At 34.1% G+C, this 23,685-nt stretch overlaps 2 long non-coding RNA genes across 2 annotated transcripts in view; both read right to left on the bottom strand.

Moving 5' to 3' along the window:
- LOC134810483 (uncharacterized) overlaps positions 1 to 5,741 on the bottom strand; it is a 79,589-nt gene extending 73,848 nt beyond the window's left edge. Inside the window, exon 1 of the long non-coding RNA XR_010158727.1 lies at positions 5,629 to 5,741. This is a non-coding gene — a long non-coding RNA (uncharacterized LOC134810483). The remainder of the gene's footprint in view (positions 1 to 5,628) is intronic.
- A 10,091-nt stretch (positions 5,742 to 15,832) lies between these two features.
- On the bottom strand, positions 15,833 to 23,140 carry LOC134810522 (uncharacterized). Its single transcript, XR_010158804.1, has 3 exons — positions 18,541 to 23,140; positions 17,641 to 17,685; positions 15,833 to 16,429 (listed from the first exon to the last, which is right to left on the bottom strand). It is a non-coding gene; the product is annotated as an uncharacterized LOC134810522 (long non-coding RNA).
- Between the last annotated feature and the right edge of the window lie 545 nt (positions 23,141 to 23,685).

Here is a 23,685-nt window from a genome sequence, read left to right as displayed (position 1 = left end):
AATCATGATAAAACAATGTAGGAGCTGACAGACAAAACAGCCAGTACAGAAAAGAATGTGACTGACCTAACAGAGCTGAAAAACACACTATAAAAATCTCATAAGGCAATCACAAGTATTAATAGCAGTATAGACCAAGTGGAGCAAAGATCGCAGAGCTTGCAGACTGGCTTTCTGAAATAAGGCAGTTACACAACAATAGACAAAAAAGAATTGTAAAGGAATGAACGAAACCTTCAAGAAATATGGGATTATGTAAAGAGGCTGAATCTACGACTCATTGGTGTCCCTGTAAGAGATGGGAAGAATGCAGCCAATGTGGAAAACATATTTCAAGACAACATGCATGAGTAGTTCCCCAATCTAGCTAGAGAGGCCAACATTCAAATTCAGGAAATGCAGAAAACCCCAGTAAGATACTTCACAGAAGATCATCCTCAAGACACATAATCATCAGATTCTTCAAGGTTAAAATGAAAGGAAAAGAATGTTAAAGGCATCTAGAGAGAAAGGTCACTTACAAAGGGAAGCCCATCAGACTAACAGCAGACCTCTCAGCAGAAACCCAACAAGCCAGGAGAGATTGAGGATCAACATTCAACATTCTTAAAGAAATTACAATGCAGAATTTCATATTCACCCAAACTAAGCTTCATAAGTGAAGGAGAAATAAGACCTTTTTCAGACAAACAAATGCTGAGGGAAATCATTACCACCAGACCTGCCTTACAAGAGCTCCTGAAGGAAGCACTGCGTATGAAAAGGAGACTGTTAGCAGACACTTTAAAAACACACTAAAATACACAGACCAGTGAAACTATAAAGCAACCACATAAACAAGTCTGCAAAATAACCAGCTAACATCATGATGACAAGATCAAATCCACACATATCTATACTAACCTTAAATGTAAATGGGCTAAATGCCTTAATTAAAAGACACAGAACAGCAAGGTGGATAAGGAACCCAGACCCACTGGTATACTGTCTACAGGAGACCCATCTCACATGCAATGACACACAGGTTTAAAATAAAGGGATGGAAGAAAATCTACCAAGCAAATGGAAACCAGAAAAAAGCAGGGATTGCAATTCTAGTTTCTGACAAAGCAGACTTTATACCAAAAAAGATAAAAAAGTAAAGAAGGGCATTACATAACGGTAAAGGGTTCAATTCAACAAGAAAATCTAACTATCCAAAATATATATGCACCCAATACAGGAGCACCCATATTAATAAAGCAAGTTCTTAAAGACCTTCAAAGAGACTTAGATTCCCACACAATAATAGTGGGAAAATTTAACACCCCACTGACAGTATTAGGCAGATTGTTGAGACAGAAAATTAACAGATATTCAGGACCTGAACTCAGCACTGGACCAAATGGACCTGAGAGATATATACACAACTCTCTACCCCCAAACAACAGAATATACATTCTTCTTATAGTTACATGGCACGTATTCTAAAATTGATCACCTATTCAGAAGTAAAACACTCCTCAGCAAATGCAAAAAAAACTGAAATTATAACCATCTCTCAGACCCCAGAACAATCAAATTAGAAGTCAAGACTAGGAAATTCACTCAGAACCATGCAATTACATGGAATATTGAATAACTTGCTTCTAAATGACTTTTGCGTAAATACTGAATTTAAGACAGAAATCAACAAGTTCTTTGAAACTAATAAAAAGAAAGTTACAACATACCAGAATCTCTGGGACACAGCTAAGGCAGTGTTAAGAGGGAAATTTATAGCACTAAACGCCCACATCAAAAAGTTAGAAATTTCTCAAGTTAACTTAACATCACAATTAAAGAACTAGAGAACCAAGAGCAAACAAATTCCAAAGCTAGCAGCAGACAAGGAAAACCCAAAATCAGAGCTGAACTGAAGAAGATAAGAGATATTAAAAACCATTCAAAAGATTAATGAATCCAGGAGCTGTTTTTTTAAATGAATAAAATAGTTAGACTTCTAGCTAGATTAATAAAGAGGAAAACAGAGATTCAAATAAACACAATCAGAAACAACAAAGGGGAGATTACCACTGACCACAGAGAAATACAAATAACCATCACAGACTATTATGAATACCTCTATTTATACAAACCAGAAAGTCTAGAAGAAATGAATAAATTCCTGGACATGCATAGCCTCCTAAGACTCAACCAGGAAGAAACTGAATCCCTGAACAGACCAATAATTAGCTTTAAAATTGAGTCAGTAATAAATAGCCTACCAACAAAAAAAAGCCCAAGACCACATGGATTCACAGATGAATTCTACCAGATATACAAAGAAAAGCTGGTACCATTCATGCTGAAACTACTCCAAAAAATTGAAGAGAAGGAATTCCTCCCTAACTTATGCTACAAAACTAGCATCACACTGCTACCAAAACCTGACAGAGACACAACAACAACAAAAATTTCAGGCAAATACTCTTGATGAACATTGATGCAAAGTACTCAACAAAATACTTGCAAACCAAATCCAGCAGCACATCAAAAAGCTTATCCACCATGATCAATTTGGCTTTATCCCTGGGATGCAAGGTTGGTTCAACATCTGCAAATCAATAAATGTGATTCATCACATAAACACCACTAAAGACAAAAACCACATGATTATCTCAATAGATGCAGAAAAGGCTTTTGATAAAATCCCATATCCCTTCATGTTAAAAACTGTCAATAATCTAGGTATTGAAGGAACACACCTCAAAGTAATAAGAGCCACCTATAACAAACCCACAGCCAACATCATACTGAATGGGCAAAAGCTGGAAGCAATCCCCTTGAAAACTGGAATAAGACAAGAATACCCTTTCTTATCACTCCTATTCAAAATAGTATTGGAAGTCCTGGTCAGGACAATCAGGCAAGAGAAAGAAATAAAGGCATCCCAGTAGGAAGAAAGGAAGTCAAACTATCCCTGTTTGCAGACAACATGATCCTATAGCTAGAAAACCCCACAGTCTCAGCCCAAAAGCTTTTTAAGCTGATAACTTCAGCAAAGCCTCAGGATACAAAATCAATGTGCAAAAGTCAGTAATATTCTTATACACCAACAACAGTCAAGCCAAGATCCAAATCAGGAATGCAATCTCATTTAAAATTGCCACAAAATAATAAAATACCTAAGAATACAGCTAACCAAGAAGGTAAAAGATCTCTACAAGGAGAACTACAAAACATGGCTCAGAGAAACCAGAGATGACACAAACAAATGGAAAAACATTCTTTGCTCATGGATAGGCAGAATCAATATTGTAAAAATGGTCATACTGCCAAAAAATGATTTATAGATTCTATACCATTCCTATTACACTACCATTCAAATTCTTCACAGAACTAGAAAAACACTATTTTACAATTCACATAGAAACAAAAAAGAGCCCTAATAGCCAAGGCAATCCTAATAGCCAAGTCAATCATAAGCAAAAAGAACAAAGCTAGAGTCATTGTGCTACTTGACTTCAAACTATATTACAGAGCTTTGGTAAACAAAATATCATAGTATTGGTACAAAACAGATACACAGACCAATGGAACAGAATAAAGAATTCAGCAATAAGGCTGCACATCTACAACTACCTGATCTTTGACAAACCTGATAAAAACAAGCAATGGGTAAAGGACTTCCTATTCAAAAAATGATGCTGGAATAACTGGCTAGCCATATGCAGAAGATTGAAACTGGACCCCTTCCTATACCATATACAAAAACTAACTCAAGATGGATCAAAGACTTAAATGTAAAGCCCAAAACTATAAAAACCTGAAAGACAACATAGGCAATACTATTCAGGACATAGGAATGAGCAAAGATTTCATGATGAAGATGCCAAAAGCAATTGCAACAAAACCACAAAATGACAAATGGGATCTAATTAAATAAAAGAGCTTCTGCACAGCAAAGGAAATTATCAATAGAATGAACAGACAACCTACAGAATGGGAGAACATATTTGCAAACTAGGTATCTGATAAAGGTGTAATAACCAGAATCCATAAGAAACTTAAAATAATTTACAAGAAAAAAAACGAGCAACTCTATTAAAAAGTGTACAAAAGACATGAACGGACACTTTTCAAAAGAAGATATGCATGCAGCCAACAAGCATCTGAAAAATAGCTCAATATCACTGATCATTAGAGAGATGCAAATCAAAACCACAGTGAGATACCATCTAACACCAGTCAGAAGGGCTATTATTAAAAAGTCAAAAAATAAAAGACACTGGTGAGGTTGCAGAGAAAAAGGATTATACACTGTTGGTGGGAGTGTAAATTAGTTCAGACCTTGTGGAAGGCAGTTTGGTGATTCTTCAAAGACCTAGAGGCAGAAATGGTAGACCTAGAGGTTGAATGGTAATTCAACCCAGCAATCTCAGTACTGGGTATGTACCCAAAGAAATATAAATCATTCTTTTATGAAGATACATGCCTATGTAAGTTCATTGCAGCACTATTCACAATAGTGAAGACATGGGATCAACCTAAATGCCCATCAGTGATAGACTGTATAAAGAAAATATGGTACATATACACCATGGAGTACTATGCAGCTATATAAAATAAGAAAAAGATTATGCTGCCTGCAGGAACAGGGATGGAGCTGGAGGCCATTATCCTTAGCAAACTAATGCAGGAACAGAAAACAAAATACCACATGTTCTCACTTGTAAGTAGGAGGTAATGATGAGAACACATGGGCTTATACAGGAGAGCACCACATGCTGGGGCCTATTGGAGGGTGGGGTTGAGAGGAGGGAGAGAGTTAGGGAAAAAAACCCACTAATGGGTACTAGGCTTAGTACCTGAGGATAAAATAGTTTGTACAACAAACCCCCATTACCCACGTTTGCCTATATAATAAACCTGCACATATACCCTGAACCTAAAATAAAACTCTTTGCAAATACATATATTGATATTTTGGCATACCCCTTGTAATTCTGAAATGTTTACTACAACTTCTTTACATTCATTTACCATATATATTTTTTGTTTTAGCATCATTTCTGTCTTCCCTTACCCCCCTTATCTGAATGCCTACAGCTTCATTCACCGGGGCTATTTCTGGCGGCTCATTGTAACCTTTATTCACTACAAAATCATTTCAAACTGCAATTTCTTTAAATAGATTCCCTTTAAATTTTTAGACATGAATTATCTATTTATGAAGTTTCTCTAATTACAGCATGAGTTACTTGGAAATTCCCATCTGTATCCAATGTACAGTTGGCATCATGCTACAGTTATTTTCTTAAGTTTCTTTCTTAGAAGAAAAAAAGTGGAAGAAAAATCATACTAAAAATAGCAATCATATTTCTATAAACATTAATGCTAGTGCAATCTTCCTCAATGTCTTAGCTAGTACTTTTTTCTTAATATGTATTTATCTGGAGCCCAGCTCCCTCGACAGCTTCTTTGGAAACCCTTCTAATATGTGACAGGTCTGCAAAGGGATCAGCGTGTTTCAATATCATATACTCAGTGCAATTTAGAATAGTCTAAACCAACAGACAGCTTCGAACAGTATGAATTTCATGTCTATTTACATAGAAGACATTCATTGGAGGAGAACTAACATTATCTATAAAGAGACATACTTACCCATACAAACATAATCAGTCAATGTTGTTGATTATCCTCCTGGAAAAGACCAGAGGGCTTACTGTGATTCTTTTAAACTCCTCCCCAGTTCCAATCGAACTGTAAAACAGTTGTGTCTCTTTACAGATCCTGAAAGCTGATATGAAATTATATGAGCAAGTAAGTATTCAACTACATATTTTCTAATTTTAGGATTTTTAGTATTCCTCTTAAAAATCATTGGTGGTTTTATACTCAGACCCTGGAAATGTTAAACAAACTAAAAAAAAGGCCAAGTCACCTAAGGAGTACTGTATGTAATCAAAAGTTTGTGATAAAAGTTAAAGCTTGTATCTACTCTGTCAGCCCTGTTGTTCAGTAGTCTGAATCATTATTTAAAATTCCAGTATTGCGTATAATTGCTTGTTACTTCAAATGGCATAAGAACGAAACAAAGGAGAAATTTGTGAGATTGTCTTTTAAGAAAAAATCCAGCAAATATGGTAGCCATAGTGTTCTTGTCAGTTACTAACGATGGAACAAATAGTAAAGTTTTCTACAGGAACTTCAGGGGATCTGTGCCTGCTACCTCTCCACAGTAGCAATCTCCTTCTAACCTGGGTGGCAAGGAGAAAGCAATTCTTCCTCCCAATATGTCTAACAAGCTCCTCTCATAACTTCTTTCTTAGAAGAAAAAAAGTGGAAGAAAAATCATACTAAAAATAGGAATCATATTTCTATAAACATTAATGCTAGTGCAGGGTATAGAAAAACACTGATTTCACAAAAAGAATAGATGCATAATCACACATTAACAGCTAGCAGCTTTCAAAGCATATATTTGAAGGCTTCAATAGAAATCAGTTTATAAAATCTCAGTTCTTTGAGACTGATTAATTACATAAAGAAAACCTAACACTTAGGGCCCTGAAGCAGGAAGGCTAATATCTATCAGTAGGTAGGATTAGATAAGAACCAAGGGAGGCACAGAAAGGAACTACTTCCCTGCCCAATTTGGTTAAGCCTTCCTACCAATTCCATGCTGGAGAAATTAGAACTGATACAACATTATCCTTTTTAAAAAATAACTTATTGTGATTTAAATACAAAGTAAACTGAATATGGGGAATCACTTTCAACATACCCACTTGTCAATTTCATCAAGTCCTAAATTTAAAAACTGCTATGAATTGCTGCATATAGGTTCCCAGACAGCATAGAACCTCCCTGATTATGAGAGTCAAGGTGCTGGTGTTGAGTTATGACAAATCTAGATATGCAGTTCCTTTAAACGCCTTGCTCAGAAGCGTACTTTTGTCTGGGTGTACTCGCAATGACATTGTTTTGTTGCAAAGAAAAACATATCTAACTCCTGAAAAAAGTGGGCAAATAATTTCATTTAGAGATACACCCTTAATAATAGAAAGAAAATAATCTAAACATAATAATAAGACAAAATAAAATGTTATTTACCATTATTACTACATCAAATTGCATTTGGTGTGAAATTTGTCCTCTAATGAGTCTGGACTTTATAGTCCTGGTCTCATACCATTTACTATTTCACAGCATCTATAGTCAAAACGCCAGGCACAGTGTACATGGACCCTTTCCTAGCATCTTACAAAGCTAAAAACAAGGTATCCATATGGCTGGAGTCTCATCTGGAATTTGGGGTACTCTGTCAGGTTTACTCAGCTTGTTGGAAGAAGTTTTCTGCAGTTGTAGGACTGAGGTTCCCTTCTTCTTGGTGGCTATTGGCCTGGGACCACACTCAGCCCCTAGAGGTCACCCTAAGTTCCTTGCCACATCCCTCAACCACAGTCTATTAACGACATGGTGGTTGCTCTTTCAAGGCCAACAAGGGAGTATCTCTGTCTCTTTTAATCCTTCTGACTTATTTTAAGGGTTCACCTGATTAGATAGGGCCTGTCCAGGATAATCTTTCTCTCATAAACTCAATTTATATGAGACTTTCATTATATCTGTAAAATCCCTTTACAGACCCATGTAGATTATTATTTAATTCAATAAATGAAAGAAAATGTGTATAACAGAGGGGTGGGGATATTGGGGCCATCTTAGAATTCTGCCTTCCACAATCATATGCTTAACTCAAAACTCATCATCATTATTGTCCCATGTATGACTATTTTATTGATTTACTTTTACATTTATTTAATACTATAATGAATAGCTACAAACCTCCTGTTCAACTCAAGAAGCATAGCATAGTAATAATTACCAATGTTTACCAAAATGTACTTCCACATTCTGTCTTCCTGATAAGCGATAGCTTTCTAAATTTCATTTATTATTCATAATATTTAACATTTTTACCAATATACATGTCCACATATTTCATTTCACTTATTCTGAACTTAAGATACACTGTAAGTATTCTGCTGGGACTTGCTTCATCCATTGTGCTTGTATAATGTTATTACTTCCATCTCCTTGGTTGGTATAACTTCAGGGGTTTGATTAAAAAGCCTTTTGTACATCTTGTAGATAAGAAAACTAAGGTATAGAAAGCCCTTACAGTATCATTTTGTATTGGTGGACTTTTATCACCAAAACTCACTGTCATTTCTACTGTTTAGTACATTTCAATGAAGTCTCCTACAGTATATTAAAAGATGTTTATTTGTACCATTATAAATAAACTTTGAATAACTTTATTAATGAACCAAATTATGCTAAAATCAGTAAAACTCTTCCCAATGTGTCACGATACAAATAACAAAACACAAAAATATCTTGTCAGAGTGGTTAGAATTTCTGCAGTATCCCTTTATAAATTATAGAAAAAGAAACATAATAAGTAAAAATCTGGATTTAAACTGACTTTTTCAAGAACCACACAAACCACTATCAGAAATTCTCAAATGATATTCCTGGTAATTATTGGGTATTTATTGAATAACAATGAATGGTTAGCATCCCATAACAGGCATAATATAAAATATCTGTAGAATGAAAAACTTCCTGTAATACATGTTGTTATTATTGGAAGGAGAAACTTTAGCAGGATAAGCAATGCTTTAAAACAGGAGTTATTGCCACTTGATAGAGATGGTATAGTGTAGTACAGCTAAAAGACAGAGTGGTGGGTAGTAAAAAAATTAGTATTTCTTAAACTTTTTTATCTATAAAGATAGGTTTCTTTATACAAGGTATTGGATGAAGGAGGAAAGAAGTTGACTATTTCCTTCAGTTAACTCTGTGTTTGGAAAGGGAGCCCCCTTAGAGTCGTGAGACCAGATGGTTATGCGATAGCTGCATTTATCAGGTCTATCAGCTACCTCCTTTTGTATCATCCTTTCCTTGTGTTATTGCACAACCACCAGAGACATCAGTTATTAGAGAGTGGGTAGAGAGGAGTAAATATCTGGATGCAAAAAGGACAGAACAGATCAAGAACAAGATATGACTATATGAAATATAACTTTAGGAATATCCCTTGCTTCTGCCTCTCCAACCCCCAAATCTTTTATATGGTGTTCTGTGTCACTTTAACTGTGCATAGTCAAATGAAACTGAAATTTACTTTAGCAACAAAATGAACTTAACAGTCCTGAATCCTGCCTCCTGTCTGTCAGTTTCCTCTTCCTTTTAACTAGTGTTGCCTATGACTATCTCCCAGACATTTGTGTAGTTCACTCATCTTAACTTGGTTGTCTCCTTAAACAATTAGGAGTCCATGAACTTTATTGTGAGAATGAATATTGACCTCTTACGAGCATTTCCTAATCCAGTGTGTCCTGTCCTGTCTTCCATAAATTGATTTTTTAGACTATTAGATACTGAGATAATTAGAAAAGCTCAGGCCAACTGGGATTACATATAAAGGCCATAAAACAAATAAATAAAATAGAGTTTAATGAACCAACTATAGACCACAAAATATAATTACAGCAGCAGCAGCAGCAGAGATTTATAAAACCAAGAATGTCTTCTCTTGTTTAGTATACTTAGCTCTTACTGTACTTCGCAGGAAAATTTGCTAATTACAATAAGGTAATCTTAAAATGACAACGTATACTTTAAGATCTTAAGACACATTAGAATTCTAAGTAATTATGATAGAATTTAACTTGTTGAAAAGCCATTTAATTTACCAATAGTATTGGTACACAGGTGAATAAGGAATTCAATAAGTAGCAAATGAAATAGATCACTGATGGCCCCAATAATGAATATTTGGGGCTACAAGTCTCTATATCAGCATTGAGTGTTTTTGTTTTTCATCATATAGCAACTGTGCCCTGTCCACAAGATCACAGGCTCATGGAATTTTTTTCAGCACCTACTAATTTGTGCTAAAAATCTTATGAAAAATATCACCAGCTTTTAATGACACAAAACTGTCTCTTTAAATTTTCATTTAATTTAAAAGATAATTGTATATCCACATGCTATTGTAAAAAAAAATAAGAGATTTCATGTATCTTTTAACCAATTCTTCCCAATGGTAACATCTTGAAAACTGTAATCCAATATTGCAATCTGAATATTGACATTGATACAGTCAAAATACACAGCATTTTCAATATCACGGGTCCCTTATGTTGTACTTTCATAGCCACAGGCCTTTCCCAACTCAAACTCTGGCAACCACTAACCTGTTCTCTATTTCTGTAATTTTTTTCATTTCAATGAAATATAAATGGACTCATATGTTATATAACCCTTATAGCCTAATTCTGTGGATCATTATTCAGTTTGCTGCATTTACCATTATCTTGCTCATTTTTTTGCTGAGTGGTATTTCATGGTATAGATGTATCACAATTTAAGTGTTCACTCATTAACAGACAACTGGGTTGTGTCCAATTTTTGTATATTATGGATAAGACTAGTATAAACATGTACAGATTTTGTGTGAACAGAAATCTTCATTTCTCTGAGATAAATGTCTAGGATTGCAATTTCTGGTTTTATGTTAGCTGCATGCTTAGTTCTTTATGAATGTACCAAACAAATTTTCCACAGTGGTTGTACCACTTTCATTCTCACCAGCAATATATTTAGTGATCCAGTTTCTCTTATTCTCTCTAGAATGTGGTATTGCCACTATTTCTATTTTAGCCATCTTAATAGGTATATAATAATATATCAATTTGGTTTAATTTACATTTCCTTAATGACTTGTGATGCTGAAGATCATTTTATGTGCTTACTTCCCAAGTATATATCCCTCTTCAGTAAAATGTCTTTTCATGGTTTGAACCATTTTCTTTTTTTAATTAATTGATTTTTAAATTTTGTGGGTACCTAGTAGGTGTATATATTTATGGGGTAAATTAGATGTTTTGATATAGGCATGCAATGTGAAATAAGCACATCATGGAGAAGGGGGTATACATTCCCTCAAGCATTTATCCTTTGAGTTACAAATAATCCCATTACATCCTTTATTTCAAAATGTACAATTAAGCTATTATTGACTATAGTCACCCTATTGTGCTATTGAAAAGTAGGTATTATTCATTCATTCTAATTTTTGGAGCCGTTAACCAAACCTACCTCCCCACTACCCTTTAGGTTTAATTATGAGAGTTCTTTCTGTATTCTAGATACTGTTCTCTTGTCAGATATGTGGTTAGCAAATATTTTTTCCCAGTCTATACCTTATTTTTTAATACTATGAACAGGGTGTTTTATAGAAATGTGCATTTTTTAGTTTTGGTTAAGTCTAATTTACCAGTTTTTCCTTTTATGAATTGCATTTGTTGTGTTAAGTTTGAGAACTTATTGCCTAGACCTTGCTCTGATACAGTTGTGGATCTCTCTATTAATAATTTTTCTTTCAATTCTGGGTTTTTTCCTTACACATTTAATAACTCTGTTGCTTAGTGCATACATATTTAGCACTGCTACATCTTCTTTGTAACTTAAGCCTTTTATAATTGTATAAACTCCATGTGGTAATTTTTTATTTTTTGCTCTGAAGTCTGATATTAACATAGCTTCTCCTGCTTTCCTTTGATTAATATTTCTATGAAATATATTTTACATCCTTTTTACTCTCAACCTGAATATGTCACTATATTTGAAGTGACTTTATTGTCAACAGCCTATAGTTGGGTGGTTAATTCAACGTGTCAACTTTCATTTTTTAATTGGTGAATTTAGACTATTCACATTTAGTGTAATTATTGATATGTTAGGGCTCGAGTTTGCCATTTTGTTTTTGTTTGTTCTGTTTTTCACTTCTTTGTCTTTTTCATGATCTCTGAGTTCAGTAAACACCTTTTTAGAATTTTATTTTGAATTTATCTATATAATGGACTACATCTCTTTGTAAAGATTTTTTCAGTGGTTGCTCCAGGTATTACAATATATGTGTATAACTTACCACAGTTTATTGATGTCCTTATTTTACCAGTTTGAGTATAGAAATTTATCTCCCTTTATGTCTCACCCATTTGTAACATAATTATCTTAAATATTTTCTGACTCTATATAGATATTTGGCAAATTTATTATTTCTTTCTTCATTCATCAAACAGCATTTTGAAAACCCAAGATAAAATAAAAGCCTATTGTACGTACTCATATTTTTGCTTACTGTGTTCTGTCGTTCTTCCTGGAATTCTAAGTTTCTTTTATTTGTACCTTTCTGTTTAGGGAATTTCCCTTAGCCATTATTTTAGGGTAAAATTATGGGACTAATTATTTTAGTTTTTCTTCCTCTTGATTTCCCTTTCATTCCTGAATGGTATATTCACTGTCTATAGAATTCTGAGCTGACAGTTCTTTTCCTGTAGCACCTGAAATATATTGTTGTCATTTTCTTCTCATCTCCATGGTTTCTGATTAAAAAAATCTTGTCAATCTGGTTAATCCGATACATAAGGCATTATATTTGTCTGATTGCTTTCTAGATTTGTCTTTAATTTTCAGTAGTTTAATTTTGATGTGCTTTGGCATCGATTACTTTGTGTTTATCATATTTGGGTCTTATATATAGTACCTTGAACTCGTAAGTTTTTATCTCTTGCCAAATTTTGAAGGTTTCTGGACATTGTTTCTTTGGTAATTTTTTCAGCCCTGCCCTCTCTTCTCTTCTAAAACTTTGAAGGATATTAGATATTTTGTTATGATCACCAAGGTCCTTGAGGCTCTGTTCATTTATGGTCAGCCAATTTGCTCTTTTTCACTCAGATTGGGTAATTTCAATTATAGTGCTTTCTTCAGACCCCTCCAGTCTACTATGAAGGCTATTTATTCACTGGCCTGTTAATTTCAGTTTTATTTTTCAGTTGTAAAATTATCATGTAGTTCTTCTTTATATCTTCTATTTCCTTGTTGAGAGTTGAATTTTTCACTGGTTTCAAGTGTGATTTTAATTGCCCACTGAAGCATTTTTATGACATCCCCTTTAAGATATTTATTAGATAATTCTAACACCTATGTAATATTTCTGTTAATATCTTCTGATTTTTTGTTTCATTCAGTATGAGATTGTCCTCATTCTTGGTGTGACAAGTAATTTTCGATTGCAACTTGGATATTTTTGTGATATGTTCTAAGATTCTGGGTCTTATTTAAAACTTCAATTTTAGCGAACTTTCATTAGCACTTCTCTGGCAGGAGAAGAGGGACCTCTGCATCATTAATGTTAGTTGGTGATAAAAGCAACATTCTCCACTCATCTTCCATTGACACAAGACAGGAGGTAGCTTCTAGTTATGCTGCATGGGGCAGCTATTGTGAAAGCCCTAACTCTCCCCTAGGTCTCCACTGACTCCACTCCAATGGGAAGGTGAAGAAGTGCCTTGTTACTGCTGGGCGAGTGTGGATGAAAAGGCTCCACTCTTGCCCTCTGCTGATACTGAGGATTGGAGTGATGGCTCACTAATGGCCAATAAAGATGAAAGTTCCAGCTCTCTATGTGGCTTTTCTTGACATCACACAGTGGGGAGTTGTGGTGCCTCGTTGCAACCTCAGGAAGGTGAATTCTAGACACCCCACTTAGCTTTTACTAGTAGGGGTTGGGGTGATGCCCTACTGTTTCATGTGGTTTTTGGCTACAGTACTTATTATCTAAATGTTTTTTTTTTGTCATGGCTCATAGAATGTTAATGTTTAAGGAACTTAAGAAATTGTGTCGTTTAACTCTTTAATTTTACTTATGAGGCCCAGAAAAAATTTAATGTATTGCTTATGATAAATATTTCTACTTAGTATCAGATAGTGTATTAAAACATAAATGTTTGGATTCCCACTTCAATATTGTTTTCCTTTGTCAGGCACTTTGTACAACCTCAATTAATTCAAGGAATGGAAGAGTACCATTCTAGATATTTAAAAATTACTTTGCTCTTTTAGACAACTATGTATTTGTGAATTTAATGATCCAAACATAAATGTTTCCCTTCATTATATCAATGTAAATATAGCAAAATCCTAAAACCTCTGGAGCTATAGTTTTAACAAAAGTTGATGTAATATCATGGTCTTATAGTAAAATATTTCTTCCCATTTCTTTCTATAGAGTCCCACAACATTGCCTGGGAATTTGTTCTTAGAATACTTCACTGTTTGAAGTTCATTAGAAAAGATGCCCTCACAAGAAATGCTATTTTTTTCAAAACTGACCTTAAAATTAGTTCATTCTTCATAGTGGCATATAGAAGTGGTCATCATAGAAGAAAAGATGGGGCATATTTAGAATTTATGGTGTGCTCCTTGGAAGAGGTCTTTGCCCTAGATAGACATATTTATTTAGTCTTGGATGAGAGAACCAGTTTGAGGTGTTACTTTTCACACTAGGATTAGAGAATTGGTAACTATCCAAAGTGAAGGAAAAGGTTAAATCTACTAAAACCAAAACTATTTTTATAGGAGGACTTCCTTATTTAAAACTGTTTCTACCAGATATTGACATTGATACAAAAAAAAAAAAACTGTTTCTCAGGTCCATGCTTACTTTTCAGTGTTGGAGATTAGAGAAAATATAAAATTATCTTAGTCACAGCTTGACTGGGGAAGCAGTCAGGTTGACACATAAGGGAACCCCAGATAGCTGGCAAAGCATTATTTCTGGGGTATTTGTGAGGGTGTTTCTGGAAGGCACTAGCATGTAAATTTGTAGATGGAATAAAGAAGGTCACCCTCCCTGACATGGGTGGGCATCATCCAACCCATTGAGGTCTGAATAGAACAAAAAACTTTAAGAAGGAAAACTTTGCTCTCTGCTTGAGCTGAGACATCCATTTTCTTCTGTCCTTAAGAATAGGCATTCCTGGTTCTTGGGCCTTTGGACATGGACCTGGACTTATGCCATTGGCTGCTCTGAATCTCAGGATTTTGGACTGAAACGATAGCACTGGCTTACCTGGACCTCCAGTTTGTAGACAGTGGATAGTCTCCTCAGCCTCCATAATTAGGTAAGCCACTCCATCATATTATAGCTTACTCTTTCTATCTAGTGTAACTATCTATGTATCTATCTATGTATCTATCTGTCTGTCTCTCTCTCTGTCTGTCTTATTGTTTCTGTTTCTCTGGAGAATCCTGAGTAATACAATGGTGATTAATAACTTCATTTTTACTTTCAAAAATAACTCACCTTAGCCCATTAGAAACTTGAGATTATATATAAATTAATGGCACACATATTTTGAGATTTAGACATCATATACCTTTCATAAATAATACATTATCCAATTTAAAGGCCCTTTTACCATTGCATGGTAAAAGGAATGGAAGGATAAAAGCAGTAAGCTACTACATGGCGTGCAAGAGAACAGAGTATACTGGATGTACAATAGTAGGAAAGTGTAAAAAGTATCATAAAAACAGAGTATAAAAATATAAATATAAATAATGTTTTATAGGAGCTTATGAATAACAGTGATACATTAATTTGTATAAATCAAGTTATTAAATATTGCTGTATATGTGTAATAATTTTAGTCTTCTATTATTTAGTGTTCTGTCACGTTCAGCTAATTTACTATTCTTCATCTTACCACAACTTTTACTTTAACGTAATCCTTATTAAGCATAAAATAACAATTTACTATGTTATCAGTAATTTATTATCTACTATGAATCAGACAGTAGACCAAGTATAAACATTTTTAAAACTCAATTTCTTGCAGTTGTTTATAGTTTCATGACATGATATAGATTTGCAAACAAGTAAGAAATTATAACCAAGATTGTATGATATGTGTTGTAAGAGCAATATATATTATTGTAGTACAGAAGATTTTAAAAATTACTTTCTTTGAACGTTGAAATTCAGGAACAATGAAACATGTAAAAATACTCCATAGTTAGAAAAACCCAGGAAGCTTGTTTCTAAATTTAAAGTATGCCATGAAAGAGGGGATTATTTTCTGAAATTTGCAGATAACAACAAAATACAGTCACACATAGATGAAAATTGTTACTTAATGTTAATCTAGTTTGATAAAGATTTATATTCCCTTATGAAACCAGATGGTAAAGATTATATATTTTGATATAAAATGGGTAAATATGGCATGATGGAAAGAACACATTACAGGAGAACTTTGATCTATGGAGGTGCTAGAAACAATTAAAGATACAAAAGCAGCAAGTATCACCAGTCCCAGATGGAGTCCCTGTGAATTCGACTAAGTGTTCAAAGACTCTTTGACAATTTCTCTAGCAGATGTTTTCAATCTTGGATTGAGGGCTCAAGTGTTACCTGGATCCATGAAAAGGCTACTTTGGGAGTAATGGCAGGAAGGGTATACAGGATCTTGACACTGGCTGTTCGTTTTGAATGGTCTTTCTGATGTCAGTTCTATCAGCCAACTTCCAATCCTTGGTGATTTCTCTTCATGATGCACAAGAAAGGATGTGGGTCATTTGAGATCATTTGAAGGATATGATAGGAAGGGAACCAAACATGAGTATATATTTCCTAAAAGTATGCAAAGTAATATTTTACAGTAAAATGAGCTAATTTAAATAAACGTAGATTATTAGATTCTTTCAGTAAGAGTAGACTTGGAGGTAATATGTCACTCATCTAAATGGCAAAACAGAAGATATCTTATCCTGACATGGTCCAGATATTCTGGACATCTTAAGATTCAGTACAGAGGCTAAAGGAAAATTACTATCAGAAAAGAAATGGTTAGCATGACACCAAATAATAAGTTGTCTGTTGTAGCCTGAAGTTTAGATGCAACCTAAAAGTTCGAGAAGAAAAGACAGTTTTAAGTTCAACAATGTCTGCTTATTAGAGAAGAAACAAGGAATCAACAGTCATTTACTGACTTACTATTAGGTAATTAAAAAGAAGTGTATTTCTGAAGAAATGAGGAATAATAAGTAGACTTTTCATTCACACTACTGGATTTTTCTTTAGTATCTTCCAGTCTCACTTGGTAAGAGTCAAATATATTCTCAGGGAAATGCAAAAGGCAAAAGGATTTTTTCATGGGCATGGATACTACTGATTGAATTACAAAGCAAATGTAACATTTAAATGACAAACTTTAAAGTTGTACAATTGCCTTACTTTACTTTTGATAGGTAATAACAGAGTCACTGAATCAACTCTAATAATAAAAATTGATCATTTGTCAAAAATATTTCTCTCTCCTTCCTTCCCTATCTCTGTCTCTCTCTCTTTTTACTTTTGCTCTCACTCTCTTTTTTTATTCCAGACACTTTCATTTAGAGTCCTGGAGAAATAAATATTTCAGAGAGGAATTCCATGCTTTCTTTGGAAGAAAAATTCCCCAAGAGTTCAATAATGCTCTATAGAAACAGTTAGTGGTGGGAGGCCTTCCCTACTAAATTTAAAACAATATTATCAGCATGTCAATTAAAACCCTTGTGGGATTGGGTGTGGTGTTAGAAGCAACTCTAGGTCACTAGAGAACACAGAGAAAATGTTCAAAACAAACCTCTAAATTAAGTTGGGTCTTTTTTCCTTCTATTTTAATAGAAGGATGGTTCATTCTTATATTCATTCTGTTATTGATATAACCTTAATGTTTTGGCAACATGTCTCAGAAAGACTGACCACATCCCTACCTTTTATTCCATGAAAGATGGGGAAATGCTGATCTGGGTAATTTCCTGAGGAGACAGAGAGAAGGTTTGTGAACCTTAGCATTATTATAGTGCTCAAAGCAGGACTGTTGCAAGAAATTCGGACAGTGGGAGAGCACAATGATTTTCATCTTAAAATGCTATTGTCTAAATTTCTCTATGGACCACCAAGAATAACAGTGTTATAGCATAAATGGGTAACATAGATTTATGAAACAGTATTATGACATGTCTAGCAAAACATTTGGTATGTAAAGAAAAAGCAAAAAAAACCTCCTATACTTCCATGATTATTAACCATACCTATTTCCACATTTTTGTATTTCTAAAATTTGGATGTACTTTTTATAATTGGTGTATATGTTTGTAGTGAGACTTTTTAAAAAAGCTGCTAGTAAATCAATGACCGTTTTTCAAGATATCCAAGTATATTGTTTGTTATAAAATGGTACTCTTTAATTTCCTAATTTGGATTTTTCTTTTACTATGTGGAATATCTAAAACAAAAGACTATATGACTATATGAAAATCAAGTACATTGTAGATATTACATGACAAGATTTGGAGAACCCTTGCTTACACACGTGTAACACATGCAAATTCAAACATAGAGAAATATGCCATTTTCTTCGAATACAGCTACTATGCAAAACTTCCGATTATGAAAGCAGGTCATGGGCCAGTGAGAAGCTAGGTTCTCATGTGCGGCATTTTGGACTACATATGGGCTAAGTGAAAGGTGGTGGGTCACTTCAGTGTATGCTGTGCCATTTCAACCCAAATGTTTCTCTTCTACATTGATATAAAATAACTGAAATAAAGTTAAATATTTAAGTTAGGATGAGGTAGTCACTTAAGGGGAAAAAGAATGCTGTATCTTACTTCATATGTGTTGAAGGTCATCATTATGCATGGCAACTCTCAATGTTTATGATTTCTTCTCTGAGAAGCTCATATATACTAAGTGATTCATAGGTAAGTCAATACTGCTTGAAGTTTAAATTGTCTTCCAGTCTGGAAGAGAATATATGACACTAGTTAGTATTCTTAGAAAATGTGGAATAATGTACCATTGGATATTTTTTGCATAGAAAAAAAAACCTATTCAAGTTCAAGACAATACTATTGGGAATGAGAAATTCCATGAACATAATTGATTAAAAGTAGGTGACTCACACACCCAACCCTCTTAAATACATGTAGAAACATGTATTTGCTTTAAAGTGAGTAACTTCACTGAAGATGCCAACCTCTCCCTCTTAGATAAGGGCTTTCTAATCCATTTTGCAAAAAGATGTCACTTGGGGGCAAAATGGTGAGCAGTGGGAGAGAACAATTTTGAAGGACATATAAAATGCTTCTAGTTGGTCATCCTGGGTAAAATTTCCGTAACTCTTTCTTTAATGAAATTATGTATATGTAAGCACATCACATAGCCACATACACAAATAAAAGCCTCAATTAAAAAAGATTCGAGGAGTCTATATTTCCTGCACCCACTGTAATTCTTAGACATCATTGATAACCTAATATCTCTATATCTTTTCCCTCTAACAAAAGCCCAGGTTGAGGTATAGTTCAGGTGTCTAAGTTATTCAGTGGAGATACAAAGTCCCTTGTTTGAAGGCACTTAATGAAAAGCTTCTGACTACATGTCAGCACTCATTTTCCAAATACTTAGCTAGTTAAGAACTAGTCACCAAATATGTACCATAGCTAGTTGTTTTGACTTCTACAAAGATAAAATCCTGAAAATACAAGCACACCTCACAGATACTGAGAGTGAGTGGTTCCAGATCACCACAATAAAGCAAATATTGCAATAAAGCAAGTCACACAAATTTTTGTTTCCCAATGCATTTAAAAGTTACATTTACACTATCTTGTACTCTTTAAGTGTGCAATAACATTATGTCTAAAAAAGTAATGTACAATCCTTAATTTAAAAATATTCTATTACTAAAAAAGTGCTAATGGTCATATGAGCCTTCAGTGAGTTGTAAACTTTTTGCTGGTAGAGAATCTTGCCTTGATGTTGATGGCTTCTTCCCAATCAGGGTTGCTGAATGTTGGGAGGCTGTGGTAATTTCTTAAAATAAGAGAACAATAAAGTTTGCTGCATTGATGAACTCTTCCTTTTATGAAATATTTTTATAGTATGCAATGCTGTTTGATAGCATTTGACCCATACTAGGGCTTCAAAATTGGAGTCAATACTCTCAAATCTTGCTGCTGCTTTATCAACTAAGTTTATGTAATATTCTAAATCCTTTGTTGTCATTTCAACAGTGTTCACGGCATCTTCACCAGTAGTTTCAATCTCAAGAAACCATTTTCTTTAATTTCCAGTCAAGTTTTATCATGAGATTGCAGCAAATAAGTCACATCTTCAAGATTTATTTCTAATTCTTGTTCTCTTGGCTATTTCTGTCACATCTCCATTGATTTCCTCCACTGAAGTCTTGAACCCCTCAAGTTATCCATGAGGGCTGGAATCAACTTCTTCCAAATTCCTATTAATGTTGGTATCTTTGTCTCCTCCCATTAATCATGAATATTCTTAATGGTACCTAGAATGGTAAATCCTTTCTAGAATGTTTTTAATTTACTAGGCCCAGATCCATCAAAGAAATCATTATCTATGGCAGGTACAGGCTTATAAAATATATTTGTTAAATTAATAAGGCTTGGAAGTCAAAATTACTCCTTGATCTATGGCTTGTTAAATGGATGTTGTGTTGGCAAGCATGAAAACATTAATATCCTTGTAAATCTCTATCAGAGTTTTTGAGTGACTAGATACGGTGTCAATGAACAGTAACATTTTAAAAGAAATCTTTTTTCTTTTTCTGAGTAGTAGGTCACAACAGTTGGCTTTAAATGTTCAGTAAATCACGTTATAACCAGATATGTTTTCATCTAGGCTTTGTTGTTTATTTATAGGTCACAGGCACAGTAGATTTAGCATAATTCTTAAGGACTCTAGGATTTGGGGAATGACAAATGAACATTGACTTTAACTTAATTCACCAGCTGCGTTAGCTCCTAACAAGAGAGTCAGCCTGTTATTTGAAGCTTTGAAGCCAGGCATTTACTTCTCTTCTCTAACTGTGAAAATCATAGATAGTATCTTCTTCAAGTAGAAGGCTATTTTATCTACATTGAAAATCTGTTTAGTCTACCTTCATCAATTATTTTAGCTAGATCTTCTTGGATAACTTGCTACAGCTTTCCCATTAGCACTTGCTGCTTCACCTTGTACTTTTGTTACGGAAACAACTTCTTTCCTTAAATCTCAAGAACCAACCTCAGCTAGCTTCAGGCTTTTCTTCTACAGTTTCCCTTACCTCTCTCAGCCTTTATTGAATCAAAGAGAGGTTGGGTCTCCTCTGGATTAGGTTTTGGCATAAGGGGATGTTGTGGCTCATTTCATCTTCTATTCAGGCCACTAAAACTTTCTCCATATCAGCTGCTTCTCCAAAGCAGCAATAAGTCTGCTTTTCTTTCTTATAGATTAACACTTTTTTCTTCAATAACTTTTCCTTTGCATTTACGACTTGGCTGTATGGTGAGAGAGGCTTAATTTTTGGCCTGTCTTAGGTTTTGCATACCTTCCTCACTAAGTTTAATTATTTCTACCTTTTTACTGAAAGTAATGAGAGATACACAATTCTTCCTTTCACTTGAACATTTAGAAGCCATTGTAGTTTCATTATTTGGCTTAATGTCAGTATTATCATGTCTCAGGGAATAGGAAGGCCTGAGGAAAGAGAGAGAGAGAGAGAGATGGTGAAATGAATGGGTAGTGGAACAGTCAGAACACACACCAAAATTATCTATTAAGTTTGCTGTCTTACATGGGTACAGTTCATGATTCCCCAAAATAATTCTACTGGTAACATCAAAGACCCTGATCAGAGATCACCATAACAGATACATAATAAAAAGTTTGAAATATTGCGAGAATTTCCAAGATGTAAAACAGAGTCACAAAGTGAGCACATGCTGTTGGAACAATGGTGTATGCAAACTGTTCCAGTCCTCAATCAGAAAAGTGTACCAGGCTCTTAACACTTTTTTCTAAGACCTGACAGAAGTGACAAATCATTATAGCCATGTCTAAATTATCTTCTCAGAATTTCACACAGACCAAGTGGAAACCTTTCAACATTGTACTTCAGAAAATTGAAACCAGCTTGATAAATTTGTTTATTTTCCTCCAAGTGTGCCCTGGTTTTCGTAACACAGACAGTTTGTAAGTGTGCTAATGAATGGTAACTACCCCATCTGATTCTCAATCTTCATACTCACTCTGCCAAGAAATTTGTTTTGTGAATCTTCAACATTTGTTTTTCCACCACCTGAAGCTAGCCATGGGACCTGGTTTAAAGTTCGTTCATGCCATTTTTTTTCCAAATTCACTTACTTTCGTAACTGAAAATGACCTCAAAGAATGATTAATACCCTGTGGGGGTCCATGACATAAATCCGATCCAGTGTGCCTGATGCAAGCTCTCTCAGAAGGAATGTTACAGCTATATTGCCGTGGAAACCTGGTGACACTGAGCAGACCACCAGATATAAAATCTTCAAAAGGCATAACTACTTAACTTGGACTCAAATTTATGTTTACTTGACTTGTTACCAACAAAATGCAGTAAACTATTTTCCCTAGAAATTGCATAATGTGTTGCAAGACTACCAAGAATAATAATAGAACAATGAATGATAGATCATTTTTATTTCTTGGGTCTCTTTATGTTTTTTCCTATCTTAGGGAAAGGTAGTATAGTAAGGGCAATGAATGATGGGGGAAAGTAGGTATCAAAAATCTCTTAAATGTGTGTCTACACAAGGTACTGGGCCAACATGGTAGGTTTTGTTCAAAACATTTGTAAGGGCAATCTTTAATATAGTTGAAAGAATTATTTTATAGGAATCCTGTATACATAAATGAACTAATATTAAATCAATTCAGTACTTCTGTCTGACAAACTAAATAAATTATGAATTAGGAAACATTCATGGTTATGGTGACACAGGGAGATTATCATAGTGGTTAAGAACATGAGTTCTGGAGTTCAGTCATAGAGATCAAAACCCTGAGTGACCATGGGAAAGTTAATCTCATATGCCTCAGTTTCTTCAAATGTAAGTTGAAGATAATAATAGTAGCTATCTAATAGGGTTAGTAGCTATCTAATACGGTTATAATGAAAATTAAATGACTTATTTTTTTAAAAAGGCTTGGAAGAGTTGCCAGCAAATGCTCGATAAGAATTCTTTTAGATTCATATAAATGATTGTATCAATATAAAATATTAACTGAATGTAAATATAGTCATGTGGTAAGTGCTGAATTTACATAGCTAATTTCACAGTTGACTGTTCAAAAACACAGTCTTACCAATGTGACATGCTATATGCATACACAGGATTAAACCTACAGCCAATGAAGCTGCAAGAAACATAATAGGGTAGACATTAGGCTCTTTGAGAAAAGATTTTAGTTATAATCTAATATGATTTTCCAGGAAAGGAAACCAAGGTCCACAGAAATTAACTGGCTTTCCCAAAGGAACATAAATTAGTGGAAAAGCTGAGCCTTGAATGAAGATCTTCGGATTTTGTGTACCTGTAGAAAACTTATAGACAATTTACATTTTGGGGACAGTGTGTTTTAGACATTGTATTATAAAAAGATAATTGTATGTTAGCATAGAACAAATTCTATAATTTGGTCTTTTGATTCTTATCAAACACCATTAAATAATTTAGCTATGACTGACTTGAGTTATTTAGTAATCATAATGTTACAATATGTATGATTTGTATGATTATTTAAAACAAAAAGACTTTGGCGTATCCATACTGTAAATACTGCTAGTATAAGGTATGGTATAAAGCATAGACAGCATTTTAAAAACCAATTCTATATATTGAAGAAGAGAAACAAATATTTTCATTTTTCTTAATGCTAATGACATATTTTGTCATGTAATTCTCACAATTTTATAAGTAGTTATT

Source organism: Pan troglodytes, chromosome 6, assembly GCF_028858775.2.
Source record: "Pan troglodytes isolate AG18354 chromosome 6, NHGRI_mPanTro3-v2.0_pri, whole genome shotgun sequence".
In the NCBI taxonomy this organism is placed as follows: domain Eukaryota; kingdom Metazoa; phylum Chordata; class Mammalia; order Primates; family Hominidae; genus Pan; species Pan troglodytes.
This window is presented reverse-complemented; position numbering and strand designations above follow the sequence as displayed.